Consider the following 15113-nt stretch of genomic DNA (forward strand, 5'->3'; position numbering starts at 1 on the left):
GAAGAATGGAGTCATCGAGGGGCCTTCTCCGGGTGGAACTGAGTCCGATGGGTGCCTTTTGGTGTTGAGGACCATATCTCTGGGCCGGAGTCACCAATTTCCATGAATCATCTCCAGGTGAGACAGAGAAGGCTGTATGTTCTCCAATAGTGAACCTGGATACAGAACTATTACGAATCAGGAAATCTAGGTCACTGCTTTGTAGTCACGATCACGATTTTGGCACTACTGGCACAATTATAACTCCCCCACCAACCTACTTTATTGAGCATCAATCAACCTCATCGGAAAAAACAGATCCGTTCTGTGTATTGTCGAAGGCTTTCATGGCTGAATCACTGGGCTGCTGTGAGTCTTCTGGGCTGTATGGCCATGTTCCAGAAGCATTCTCTTCTGAAATTTCACCCACATCTGTGGAAGGCATCCTCAGAGGTCCTGATGTTTCGCCCACTGCTGAGGATGCCTGCCACAAATGTGGGCAAAATGTCAGGAGACAAAGCTTCTGGAATGTGACCATACAGTCCGAAAGACTCACAGCAACCCAGATCTGTTCTGCTAGTGGCAAGTAGCAAGGAGATGATACTCAATATAGTACAATAGAGAATATGAAGTACCTGATGTGGAATACCAGCCATAGTCCAGAGCTTAGACCTTACAGGCTTGATAAATATAGTAGAGTCTCACTTATCCAACACTCGCTTATCCAACGTTCTGGATTATCCAACGCATTTTTGTAGTCAATGTTTTCAATAAATCATGATATTTTGGTGCTAAATTCGTAAATACAGTAATTACTACAAAGCATTACTGCAAACTGAACTACTTTTCTGTCAAATTTGTTGTATAACATGATGTTTTGGTGCTTAATTTGTAAAATCATAACCTAATTTGATGTTTAATAGGCTTTTCCTTAATCCCTCCTTATTATCCAAGATATTCGCTTATCCAACGTTCTGCCGGCCCATTTACGTTGGATAAGTGAGACTCTACTGTACTGTGGGTTTATAGGAGGAGTGCGCAAAATGGCAGAAATCTGTTTTCATTTCGAATTCGATACGAAAACAGAATGGATTTCTGCTATTTTGCACACTCCTAGATAGTCTGCCACCAACCTGGCTTAGAAAGTCGGTGGTGGAATATCTCAGGCGAGTTATCTCTCAGGTAACGGCAGCAAGGAACGTGGCTGCCGACAGCTGACGGCTGTTGTGACACATCTCCACTTCCAACAAGAGACAGGGAACGCCTTTCCCGCTCCGCTTGGGCTGAGAAATGTCACAACAGCGAGGAGCGATTATGTCGCCAGTGCCTCCTTCTGTCTTGGGGCTGTAGGCCATCCCTGGCAACACCGTTCCTGTTGAGGAGCTCCCATTCAGGGCAACAGCCATACTATTTCTTCCATTTCAGGGAAACTACGTTAGCAATCCTGGCAACACAAGGCCTAGAGCTTTGCCTGACCTTCAACCACTTGGATTTCCAAGTAGAAAGTGGCAATTTCAATGGGCTCCATTTCTCTCTAGAAATCTTTAAGTCCTCCAATGGAAGTTGACCATAGGTTCTGGAAGACCGACCGTAGGAATGTAGTGTGTTGGCCATGGTCTTGTTCTCAGAGAGTGTGACCATCCCAAGGTGGGCTTTCATGGCTGACATTCAGTCTACCGTACCACACTGGCCCACCACAATCGCTGGGATTATTCGAACACAAGACCTTCACAAAAGTGGAAAAATCATGAACAAAAAAGTAATTTTTTAACCTGAGAGAAGACCACTATAATGATCTTGAGGTCCTAAATGTTGACTGTAGGTTGTGAGGGGGACCGAGATCCCTTGGTCCTCATTAAGGAGTTCCCTCTAGAAATCTTTACGTTCTCCAGTGTGACATTATAATGTAACTTTTGGTGGAACTTGACCATAGTTTCTGGTGGTCCAAAAGGTTCCTAATGACCATAGGAATGTTGTGTGTTGGCTATGGCTGCTAGATGTTGACCATACATTGTGTGGAGGACTGAGATGTTCCTCGACAGGAGTTATCTCTAGAAATCTAAGTCATCCAGTGTGACATTATAATGTAACTTTTGGTGGAACTTGACCATAGTTTCTGGAGGTCCAAAAGGTTCCAATGACCATAGGAATGTTGTATGTTGGCCATAGCCTATGGTCAATGCCTGCTAGATATTGACCATACGTTGTGTGGAGGATTGAGATGTTCCTCAACAGGAGTTATCTCTAGAAATCTAAGTCATCCAGTGTGACATTATAATGTAACTTTTTGTGTAAGTTGACCATAGCTTCTGGAGGAACGAGGGAATCCTAGCAACCATATCAATCAAATCCGAGAGCAAGGAGATGACCGACCACATATGGCCTTGACCTGTCCAAAGAAAAGGAGCCGCTGAGATGTTAAGGTGGAGGAGAGGGCTGCTCTCTGAGCCACCTTTGAGAAGTGTGGTGGCTTCTTCTTCTGCCAAGGCTCATCGGAGGCATCAATCAAAGACCCGGAGACACCCGTGCTGACAACCTCATATAATAAAGCCAAGGTCACCTTTCTGCGCATGAGTCATGAAGACAGCTGCTGCCAAGCCGCTCGGGTAATGATAGCCTGCGGACAGATTCTTTATTTCCTCCCTCTCCTTCAAGTCGTTTCGCAAGCGCTCGTGGTGGAGGAACGGCCCAGAGCTGGGTACGGAACGAAGCCCTGCCAGGAAATCACACTGGGAAACGTCACGAGGAAGAAAGGTGAGGCCCTGGCGGACCCTCGAGAATCTTTCACGGCAATTAGAAGGGTCCAGACTACCAGGAGGGAGGAACCACGTTGTTGCTGTTGTTATTGGCCATCGTGGAGGGTGTGGAGAGACCTCCAAATGCCCCGTTGACGTCCTCCAACCTTCAACCTTCTCTGATACAACCCATTGCCACTACCTACGACGGTCTCTTTGTGAATAAAAGACTACAAGCATGGATGACCCGAAAGCCACAAAGAGGTGGCATAAAACAACTGGGTCAGTTTACAAATCCACGGCCCCAGCAGGAGGTTAAAACCAGATTAGAGGGGAATTTGAGAACGTCTCGAATTGAAAGTCAAGGAAAGAGACCATTTTTGGAGCCGTTGATATCAAAAAACACTATGAAATGTTCTCGTCCCGTCCCGTCCCCCAAATATTAGTCATGCTTTGGAACAACCTTGGGGTTCCACATACATAAGAAGGAGACTTTTGGAAAACAAGGCTGTTTAGGTAATAGCCACTGGTTTGATCGAATGAGAAAAAGGCCCAGTGTAAGCATGGGCTGGAACAACATCTGGATGTGGGATTAGCAGCACTAATTATGCGCCGGGGGGGGGGGAGGAGGGAGTGCGAGCGGCGTAGGACTGCAATTATTATCAGCAGCCGCCCCGTGTGTGCGTCTCCGCAAGGCGTCCTTCCACTTGACTGAAGGAGAGCGCTTGAGGGAATCTACCTAAATACTTAATTTGCCGAGCCAACAGGACGCGCCGGATGCCTTTCCCCGGGGTCCTAGAACCCCACCGAAGCTCTTAGATGCATTTGCCGAGGTCTAGTATTGTAAGGCAAACCTACGATGGGGTTTTCCTGGTCCGTATTTGTTCAGAAGGGGTTGTTATTGCCTTGAATGTGCGACTTGAACCAAGGTCGCCCAATGGGTTTCCATGGCCAAGGGAGGATTCAAATCCTAGTCTCAAATATCCAGAAGTCATGTTGAATTGATGGGGACATCTTTCAGAGCGCAGGATGAGGGCACATAACCATTGCTAGGGGTGTGTGAATTCGTTCTGTTTTTGTTTCAAATTTTGGGCGTTTGGATTCGTAATTTGATGAGGGCGTTCGAATTTATAATTTGATGGGGAAGTTCGAATTCGTAATTTGATGGGGGTGTTTGGATTTATAATTTGATGGAGGTGTTTGGATTCGTAATTTGATTGGGAAGTTTGGATTCGTAATTTGACGGGGGCGTTTGGATTCGTAATTTGACGGAGGTGTTTGGATTCGTAATTTTATGGAGGCGTTTGGATTCGTAATTTGGTGGGGCAGATTTGTAATTTGATGGGGGGGGGGGGTAGATTCGTAATTTGATGGGAGATTTGTAATTTGGAGTCCAGAGTTCCGTTTTGGGAAGAATCTTCCCAAAACGAGACCGAGAACAGAACGTAACTCCACACCGTTCCACACACCCCAACCACATCCAACCACAACAATGGGCAGTGGATTGGCGACACAACTAACCACCATCTTTGTCCACTGGCAATGGAGTTTCCCCTTCCATTAGAAAAAGCACACTCTCCCGTATTTCGCTCTGCATGGCCTTCAAAGGCACATAAACGCACAGGCCTGACTGGGACTATTTTGTCTCCCAGGAAGGCGCTTCCTGCTCACCTCCCTGCGCTTTGACTCCTCCCGTCCTCGTATTCGGCTGCACGAACCAAGCCCTGTCAGCTCGCGTCTCGGCACAACCCGGCCCGACCACTGAGTCGGAAATGGCAGGGTGTTTGCTTCCCCATATGTCGCCCTCCTGGCCCGAGACGTCTGCGGCAGTCCGACCCATCAGCCAGCATTACCGCACAAGCCGTCAGCCCCGCGCTCCCTGCCAAGGCCTCCGGGTGGAATGGAACCATCTTGCCTCGGCTTTCGCATTCGGTTCTCGGCGGAAGGGGACGAGGCTCGCGTTTTGAAATGGAAGAGGTGGAGCAACGTTGATGGTGATTGAGTTAAAACATACGACATAGCTCACGGAGTTAGGCACAGCCTGCGCAACTCACTTTCTGGCTGGACTACTGCAATGTGGTCGATCTGGGGCTGCCCTTGCAACAGTCCTCAAGGCAAATTGCAAAACAAAACAACAGGATTGCTTTCAGACGTATCAAATGTTTGTCCTTTCGAGCAAACAGTTCAGTGCTAATCAAGGTGGCCAAGGGCAACATCCACACCTGCCTCAAACAGACCAGAGTCCTTCCTCCCACCCTGGAGATAAAGAAACCCCACTGGCCTAGTTTCCAACATACTTGACAACCTCTGAGGATGCCTGCCCTAGATGTGGTTGAAACATCAGGAGATAATGCTTCTGGAACATGGCCATACAGCCCAGAAAACTCACAACAACCCACTGATTCTGGCCATGAAAGCTTTCAACAACTTTCATGAACTCTTTGGGAGCCCCGGCGGTGTAATTTCTTTCCGATGGAAATTGATTTGGGGTCCAGGTTTTTTCGCTGAGCCAAGGCCATGAGAGTGAGCACCGGGGTTTGCTAGAAGCCATCCGCTCCTAATTAACCGCCGAGAAATCCTCCGCTTCCCTCCAGGGCTCGCTTACAAAAGTGTTGGCGAAGGGAAATGCTGTTTTTTCCCCCAACATCAGACAAGTGCTAAAAAAGCTAGACTGGCCTACCTTTGTTTTGGCCAAGAAACTGGACCACTCAGCGGGTTTCTGAAACTGGCAAATTCCCCAATCGATCCCATAGAACAATCCTCAAGACTTGGGAATGTTTCATCCAAAACAAAACCCGACAAATTCATCCCATTTTATTCTGATTGTGCTTTCATCCCCAAAACGGGACTCAAGCCAAGAAGGCTTCCTGAAGCTTTGCCTACAGGCCTCTCTCCGACAAGTTGCCTTCCTTTTGGGTACCTGAGCACTTTTTGGTCACTTGGGGAAGAAATAATATGGCAAGGAAAGGCACGGTTCCGACGTCACCGAAAAAAGAGGGAGCGATTCGACACATTTCCGCAAAGCTTTCAATGAAAGCTAAATATACATGTGTGAAATGAAGAAACTGGGTCAGGAACGCCTTGCCGAAATGAACCAAGACTAGAAGCAGCTTCCAAAACGAATCCAGGAATACTTTCTTCCAACTGAAATGACCGTTAGAGTTAACAATTAGCTACAGTAGAGTTCCGGTTATCCGACATAAACGGGCGGGCAGAATGTCAGATAACCAAAATGGTTGGATAATAGGGAGGCCATTATCCCACCCGGCAAGCCTAGAAAAACAGCAACGCGCAGCAGGCCTCTCCAAGCACCAGACACCCGCGTCGGATAATACGGTGTGTCGGATAAGCGGAAGTCGGATAACCGGAACTATACTATAGTTAGTTAGAATTGGAGTTAAAGTTCACATAAAGTTGGAGTTAGATTTCAAAGATAGAGTTGGGATAAAGTTCACAACAAATTAGTTAGTTAATTAGAGCTGGAATTAAACTTGACAGCTAATTAGAATTGCTAGTTATAGTTGACCATACTGGGCTACACCAAACAATGACTGAACGGGGTTTACGGCAGCGTCCGATGTTCTCAAGTTGTGCATTTACGAGTTCAATGGCTCCTGCATTTCACTGTAAATGAAATGGAAAGAATTCGAGTTCTTGTACACAACACAAATACTAACAAGATGCAAGAGGAACTCCGACTGACAGATCAGACCTTAAAATGACAAATCACTCTTGAGTCAAGGAATCTAGCTGTACGTGACGGGACGAGTTCATGCAGTCCGAGGCAACGGGCTTCTTACACTGAGAGCGGTTCTCCCCAGGTTCCCACCCTCACCTTCATTTCTATTCTGAGCTCCTTCCTTTGCCACCGATCTCAGCAAATATTTAGGACTAATTATGCGAATTAACAGCAACACCTGCCCTGCCTTCCACCAGCTCTGAATCTGCCCAGCCAGATGGCCCTTCGCCTTCCTGACCATTATTTTTCCTTTCACGTCATGGGGAAGACAGATGAACCCCCACTGGCCCTATTAATAATAATAACAACAACAACATACCGGAATACCAATTGATTGTGCTTTCTTTTGAGAGACTCAGAAAGAGCTTGGGGTAGAAGAAGCTTTGGTGCAGGAAATCATCAATTACTCTTCTCATTTTCAATTCCGTTGTGAAATGAGCACACAAGGAAAAATGAAGAAATATGTATATTTGATTGACCATGGATGGGGGGTAGGGACCCATATAAGCCTGCTTGGACCCTGACATCCACAGGAAAGGACCTTCTCTTGGTCCCAGCACATTCAGTTATGGTTGGTGTGACCACAAGAAAGGATCTTCTCAGTGGGACCACAAGAAAAGACTTTCTCAGAGGAACCACAAGACAGGACCTTCTCAGTGGGACCATAAGACAGGACCTTCTAGTTGGGATCACCAGAAAGGATCTTCTTAGTGGGATCAGAAGACTGGACTTTCTCGGTGGGACCATTAGACATAACCTTCTCGGTAGGACCACAAGACAGGATCTTCTTGGTAGGACCACAAGACGGGACCTTCTCAGTGGAACCACAAGTAAGGACCTTATCGGTGAAAGACAGGACGTTCTTGGTATGACCACAAGACAGGACCTTCTCAGTAGCTGTCCCCAGATATTGGAACCACATTCTGCGATCTCATGGTTCATATGAATGCCACTAGATATATAAAAGTTGGGTCTGGAAATGGTTCAAAAAAAATCATCCCAAGGTTCATGGGCCTCCCATGTTTTGCCTTTGTTATCTCGCAGCTCATAGCTGAACTCGGCTAAATATTTAAATATCGGGTTGTATAATGTGGAATTGATGAGTCACTTTTCTATCACTGCCTACAAGTGGGTAGACATCCATGCTGAGCCTGGTCTACACTCAGTGTGCAATTGTGTCATTCTGTCTCTTCACTCCCCGGTGTTGTGATCACTGGGGAAGCGTTGGTTGGCACAAGAAAGCCGGCTCAGCATGGCTTGGAAACACACCCACCAAGGTGTACACGTGAGTCGTAATCGTTGCCAAGGCTCCTCCAGACTATCTGACAAGCTATATCTTCCCATATGAGCTTCCACAGAGATGAAGATCCACAGGAGAGACGCTTCTCTCCTTCTTGCCATCAAGATGAGACCTTCTTGATGGTGTCCGCCCATAATTCGGATCTCCCTCCATAGAGAAGCTTGAATGGCCTTATTCTCCTTCCATCAGCAAGTAAATACATCACCATTACCCAAGATGAGACCTTCTTAGTGGTTGCCTCCCATAATTCGGATCTCCCTTCATCGAGAAGCTTGAACGGTCCTATTCTCCTTCCATCAGCAAGTGAAGACATCACCATTACTCAAGATGAGACCTTCTTGGTAGTTGCCCCCCGTAATTTGGATCTCCCTCTATAGAGAAGTTTGAACGGTCCTATTCTCCTTCCATCAGCAAGTGAAGAGATCACCATTACCCATGATGAGACCTTCTTGGTGGTTGCCCCCCATAATTTGGATCTCCCTTCATCGAGAAGCTTGAATGGCCTTATTCTCCTTTCATCAGCAAGTGAAGACATCATCATTACCATTCAGACATACTGTATATTAAGCTTAGTTTATGACACCATAACAGAAAGTCCCAGAATGCACATCAAAAATGCTCAGTAACTTGTCAAACTTTTGAAATCCTTTGTTCTTTGGATGGAAGAACAGAATGAATGAATTTTCGCTTCCCTCTCTGGAATCCCAGCGTAACGCACATGGAAATCTACCTTCAAAAGAACGCATCCTGTTTCCCATCGGTGGAAAACCGACCACCGTGTTTTTTTGTGATTTCAGGTTTCCGCGTGTGGACAAATAAACACCGCAAAGGAGAGGGTTCAGCCAAGCATATTTCTTTGTCGTTTATTGCCACACTAAATTTAACAAGATGAATACCATAAACGGTAATATTCAATCAGCCAGATTAAGTGGGCCCGACAAGTCGCTTTATCTCCATTCGTTTCCGAGCATATGGTGTCTCCAAGTGGAACGCCGCGCCTTCTGCGCCGAACGGGAGCATCTTGAGGGACGCAGGCAGCCTGTCGCACGATTGCGGAAGCCTCGACAATCAAAGCCCAGGATGCACGGCGTGCTTTCAATCAAATTTCAAAACTGCACATTGATTAAGACAAAAGCGGGCCACGTGCCTTGGAGAGCAGAGCGGAAACCAACCACATGGATCTAACTCAATAAGAAGGCTCTACTCAACCGCCAAGACAAAGCAGTTGAGTGCTGCCTTAGCTTTGTGTGTATTTTTTTTTACACAATATGGTGGGTTTTGGTGCATCTTTTTGGTTGTGGGAATCCAGTTGTCAAGTTTGTTGCTTAACTGTCATCGAATCAGCTTTGACTGATAGCTGAGCATTGAATTCCTGCTCAATCGTGAAACCCATTGGTTGACCTCTCTTTCAGCCTCAGAGGAAGGCAATGGCAAAGCTCTTCTGAACCAATCTTTTCAAGAAAACCCTGCGATAGGTTCACCTGAGGATGTCCACAGGTTGGACATGACTTGAAGGCACTCAACCACAACAGCGTTGCCCAGCTATTTTGAAGTTTTGAAATGCCTTTGAGAGTCGTGTTGGCAGGAACTTCCCAAGCGTCCACTTATTCTCCTTTGTTTGTTTGTTTCTGGACTGACAATGAACCGCTTAAGCGGGGTGAAGAAGAGGAGAAGGGACACGACAGATGTGTGGCAGAAGTTAATTGCGGCGAGCGGCAGATCCGGGCTTTAGGAAAGCTGGTCCAATCTGGGCACTTTCCAGATGGATTCGATTGCAAATCCCTTCGGCCACAGCCAGGAACTGGACGGTGGGATTTGGACGCAGATGGAAGGCGCCCGATCGAAGGAAGCGACCAAAGCACTACGGAAGACGCAACTCTGTTCGCTGAGTTCATCTCAAAAGTGCTTCAAAATCCCGTTTTATAGGATTCCTGATGGTGTGTTCCACTTATCCCCCTGAATTTGGAGAGCTTTAAGGACTCTTCCAGAGCTACCGGGTTCACGTTGGACACAGACAGAACCAGAAAGCTACCTCAATCTAGAAGCAGAAAGCCCCAAATCTAGAACCAGATATCATTTAGTCTAGAGCAAGAAAGGCTTCCAAATCTAGAACCAGATATCATTTAGTCTAGAGCAAGAAAGGCTTCCAAATCTAGAACCAGATATCATTTAGCCTATAACAAGAAAGGCTTCCAAATCTAGAACCAGATATCATTTAGTCTAGAGCAAGAAAGGCTTCCAAATCTAGAACCAGATATCATTTAGCCTATAACAAGAAAGGCTTCCAAATCTAGAACCAGATAGCCTTTAAGTCTAAAACCAGAAAGCCTTCAAAAATCAGAACCAAATAGCATTTCGGTCTAGAACGTGAAGCCTAAATCTAGAACCGTGTATACTTTCAGACCAGAACCAGAAAGCCATCTCAGTCTAGAACCAGAAAACCTTAATCTAGAATCTCTCAATTTTGTATCTATCGGTTGGCCAATTGCTTGTCTACCCATTGTGTTGGTGTTATCCTATATATATATACATACACACACACACATGTATATCTCAATGATTTTTTAAAACGAGGGTTGAGCTGATGGATACTCCAAGGTGGACCATGCATTGATTGACAGGTAATAGCGATCAAATCCACAGAGCCTTACTATCTACATTCCGGCAAATGAACTCCAGCGGTCTCTTTTTGATGCCATCAAGAAGGAAAGGAATCTGCCCAGGGCCAAGCGGTGCCAAGGCAAGGAACAGCGGTCATCTGATAACGGTTCAAAGAGCTGGATTTCCCCGGCCGTGACTCCCTCCTGTCAGATATCATTACTGAACAGCGGGCTTATCCTCCGCGCAAACCTGAACCCCGGGGTGAAGAAGTAATGAATAGTGTCTGGAGGGATCTGCCCGGGAAACACCAGCAAACCAGACACCCGGGGCATTCAGACGCCCAAACACACTGCTTTGGCCAAAAACGAAAGGAACCACATTGCCAATCCCGTGGAAAGCGAATAAGGAGAAACAAGAAGAGCCAGGATTCCTTGTTTATATGCTTATATCAGGGGTCCCCACACTTTTTAAACAGGGGGCCAATTCACAATCCTTCGGACCATTGGAGGGCCGGACTATAGTTGGCCACCGAGCAATAATAAATAAATAAATAAATAAATAATAACAATAACAATAAAAATAGGGTTGGAAGACACCCTTTGGGCCATTGAGTCCAATCCCCTTCTGCTTTGTGCATTGAAAGCACAAGCAAAGCACCCCTGACAGATGACCACCCAGCATCAATGTTAAGAAGAAGAAGAAGAAGAAGAAGAAGAAGAAGAAGAAGAAGAAGAAGAAGAAGAAGAAGAGGAGGAGGAAGAAGAAGAAGAAGAAAGAGGGTTGGAAGAGACCCCTTGGGCCATTTAGTCCAACCCCCTTCTGCTTTGTGCATTGAAAGCACAAGCAAAGAACCCCTGACAGATGACCACCCAGCATCAATGTTAAGAAGAAGAAGAAGAAGAAGAGGAAGAAGAAGAAGAGGAAGAAGAAGAAGAAAGAGGGTTGGAAGAGACCCCTTGGGCCATTTAGTCCAACCCCCTTCTGCTTTGTGCATTGAAAGCACAAGCAAAGAACCCCTGACAGATGACCACCCAGCGTCAATGTGAAGAAGAAGGAGAAGAAGAAGAGGAGGAGGAGGAGGAAGAAGAAGAAAGAGGGTTGGAAGAGACCCCTTGGGCCATTTAGTCCAACCCCCTTCTGCCTCTGTGCACCAAAAGCACAAGCAAAGCATCCCTGATAGATGGCCACCCAGCCTCAATAATAATAATAATAATAATAATAATAATAATAATAATAATAATAATAATAATAATAATAATAATAATAAAAATATATAATATATATTTATAATATAATATAATAATAATAACCCTAGACACTTGGGAAGTGTTCGACTTGTGATTTTGTGATACGAAATCCAGCATGTCTATCTTGTTTGCTGTGTCATAATAATAATAATAATAATAATAATAATAATAATAATAATAATAAGGGTTGTAAGAGAAGAAGAGACCCCTTGGGTTACTTAGCCCAACCCCCTTCTGCCCTTGTGCCGTGGGGGCCGGATAAATGGCTTCGATGGGCCGCATCCGGCCCCCGGGCCTTAGTTTGGGGACCCCTGGCTGATATGATATGCTTCTGAAGAATGAAAAATAAACAGTGGCTCTTGAGTGAGACCGAAGGTTCATATAATCTGACCCCACACGACCGTGGATCCATGCTTTGGCATCCTGGGAGTTGTAATTCCCCAAGGTCTGGGTGCCGGGCCCCACCCAAGGACACGCCTCCAGGCCGCTCCCGCTCTCCGTGTCTCCCTGCTTCCGCCGTGATGCGCCAGGGCACTGTAACGCGATACAATGTACGACACGGCGTGACAGCGTGTTCCCAAGCCAAGATTACACATCATGTATTATTGATCCGAGTGTGACTCTCATCAAGCATCACCAAAGCAAAGTTGCTGTATCTTTCTTTTCGAGAGGAAAGATGTAACGACACCTCCTCGTTTTCTCGGCGAATGACAAACGCTTCTCGGCCTCTCACCTCCAAGCTGCCGAGAGAGACCTCCGGACACTTGGCCTGTCGGGTTCCTTCCCAACAACAGGTCGGTGTTTTCTCGGCAATTTGTGGGTGCGTGGGCGGGAAGCGAGTCGGGGATGGGTTGCTATTAGCAACAGAGCTCCAGAAAAGTCTGGTTCGGGAATTGATGCGCTTCTTGAGGAGCGGGAGATCGGGATCCACATGTGCATCTTGGCAGGAACCAAGAGCGAGGTCTTTCTCCATCCAGCTCTTCACTGACCCCTTTCCCGGGTCTCAGTTGGAGGGAGGCTCCAGAATGTTTTTCTAGAACCATTGGCCAAGTTTCCAACTTAACTACGTAGCTTCTCTTGGCCCAACTTTGGCCCCACGATCCCAACTTACCAGTAGATTGTGACATGGTCTCCAAGGCAGAGTCCCCAATGTAACATTGCAATGGAGAGATGCAGAAAAACCAGTCTACTGTATTCCGATTGATGGGAGAACACCCCATAGCTCACAGCACGCCCTACACTTCTGAATACGTTGAACACCAGCATGGCATCGTAGTTCTATATCAGCAACTTAATTAAGTAATATATCTTAAGTCCAACCTTGACCCAACAACCCAACTTGCTGGTAGTCTCATGCAGCACATTGATACATGGTCTCCAATGCAACAGTCTCCAACACAACAGTCTTCAATGTAACACAGCCTCCAATACAACAGTCTCCAGTGCAACAGTCTCCGGCATAACAATCTCCAGTGTAACAGTCTCCAACACAACAGTCTCCTAGAAAACAATCTTCAATGTAACACAGTCTCCAACACAGCAGTCTCCGACACAACAATCTTCAATGTAACACAGTCTCCAATACAACAGTCTCCAACGCAACAATCTTCAATGTAACAGTCTCCAACACAACAGTCTCCTAGAAAACAATCTTCAATGTAACACAGTCTCTAATACAACAGTCTCCGACACAACAATCTTCAATGTAACACAGCCTCCAACACAACAGTCTCCAACACAACAGGCTTAAATGTAACACAGCCTCCAACACAACAGTCTCCTAGAAAACAATCTTCAATGTAACACATTCTCCAATACAACAGTCTCCAACACAACAGACTTCAATGTAACACAGCCTCCAACACAACAGACTTCAATGTAACAGTGCCCAATGCAACATGGTCTCCAATGTAACAGTCTTCAATGCAACAGTCTGTGACACAACAATCTTCAACGTAACACAATCTCCAGTGCAATCTGGTCTCCAATGTCACAGGATCTTACCATCATCTTACCGACTGATACATTTTAATACATTGAGAACCAGCATGTCATAGTGGTTTGAACTACAACTCTGGAGGCCAGGATTCAAACCTTGCTCGGCCAAGGAAACCCATGGGGTGACCTTGGGTGAGTCATGCTCTCTCAGCCTCAGAGGAAGTCCCACCTTCATGGAAGAAATATTGCCCAGGAAACCCTGAGATAGGTTCGCCATTGGTCAGAAATAGCTTGAGGGCCCTCTACAACAAGAGATTGTGAAAGCAAATCCGCTATGGATGTGTCCATCTAGGTTATGAGAAATTCCTTTTCCCTCTGAAATCTATCCCATGGAACCTGGGATTTGTTCTATAATTTCAGAGCCATGGGCCACCAAACCACATCAACATCTGCTCAACCCCGATGTCTTCTTAAAATATAGATGAGTAGTTTATTTGCACGCTACATTGCTTTGATGTGACTTTGCCCTATAACGTAGGCCATTTTGACTGGAAAGGAAAGTGGAATGTACCTATTAAGTCAATAAAGTGTATGTAAACGAATATAGACTAATAGGGATAGCGTTCCCATGCAGTCCCTCCACTTATCTTCCTTCCGAGTTGGAAAGAGGAGCAGATCTAAGCCTTCGGGGTTATAGCAAGAGCCGTACATCTCTCCTAATGACTAGTTCTATATTCAGAGACAGGAGTCGGTTAATATCTATTCTTGCAGAAGACGGGTCCATTAGAGAAATTAATCTGGGTATAGATTATACTGCAACGTCCCAAGAATTTCCTTCTCTTTGCCCATTCGGCCCCGACCAACCATTCGGTGATTTAATTCACTCCGAGTCTAGACGAGAGCCTTCCAGTTGAACTCAGGGAAACGGAGAGCCCGCTTCCTGGGTGGGTGGGGCGGGGTGAGGGGAATCTCAAGGAATACGCCGAGTGCTTCGATTTGATTAAACCGATGCGTCCCAGATTTGCAAAGCTTTAGAGACAAAGCCCCCTTTAAACCCCCAGAGAACTCCTTACATCGGAATGAAGGATCAGAGAGACAATTCCAGCTTGTTCAGGGGCTGAATGGCTTCTCGAAACCTGGTATTTAATAGTGATGTGCACGGTATTCGTTTCATAGGTTGCATTCGTCTAGTTCTTTAGTATCGTCCATCCAGATGCACGAAAGGAAAGATGCCATTTTCGGACAAAACAAAAGACGACACGAAAGAGAAAGCTGCACTGTCACCGTGCTTGCTTTCGTTTTTTCTGTTGTTTCAGCCCCATAACAATAAGCAGGTATTGACAGAGGTCTGCTTCCCCATGACATCTAATGTGTACTAATGGGTGTTAATAATAATATTAATATTAATAACAATAGTTTCTCTGGGACCCTGAGCTGAGTCTGAGAGAGAGGTCTGCTTCCTCATGACATCTGATGTGTGCCAATGGGTGTTAATAATAATATTAATATTAATAACAATAGTTACTCTGGGACCCTAAGCTGGGTCTGAGAGAGGTCTGCTTCCCCGTGACATC

At 45.9% G+C, this 15113-nt stretch overlaps 1 protein-coding gene across 4 annotated transcripts in view; it reads right to left on the minus strand.

The window, feature by feature from the left end:
* The window catches only part of ajap1 (adherens junctions associated protein 1), a 182922-nt gene that overhangs the window by 14199 nt on the left and 153610 nt on the right, over window positions 1-15113 (minus strand). The window lies entirely within an intron of this gene.

This window comes from Anolis carolinensis, unplaced genomic scaffold (genome assembly GCF_035594765.1).
Source record: "Anolis carolinensis isolate JA03-04 unplaced genomic scaffold, rAnoCar3.1.pri scaffold_15, whole genome shotgun sequence".
Classification (NCBI taxonomy): domain Eukaryota; kingdom Metazoa; phylum Chordata; class Lepidosauria; order Squamata; family Dactyloidae; genus Anolis; species Anolis carolinensis.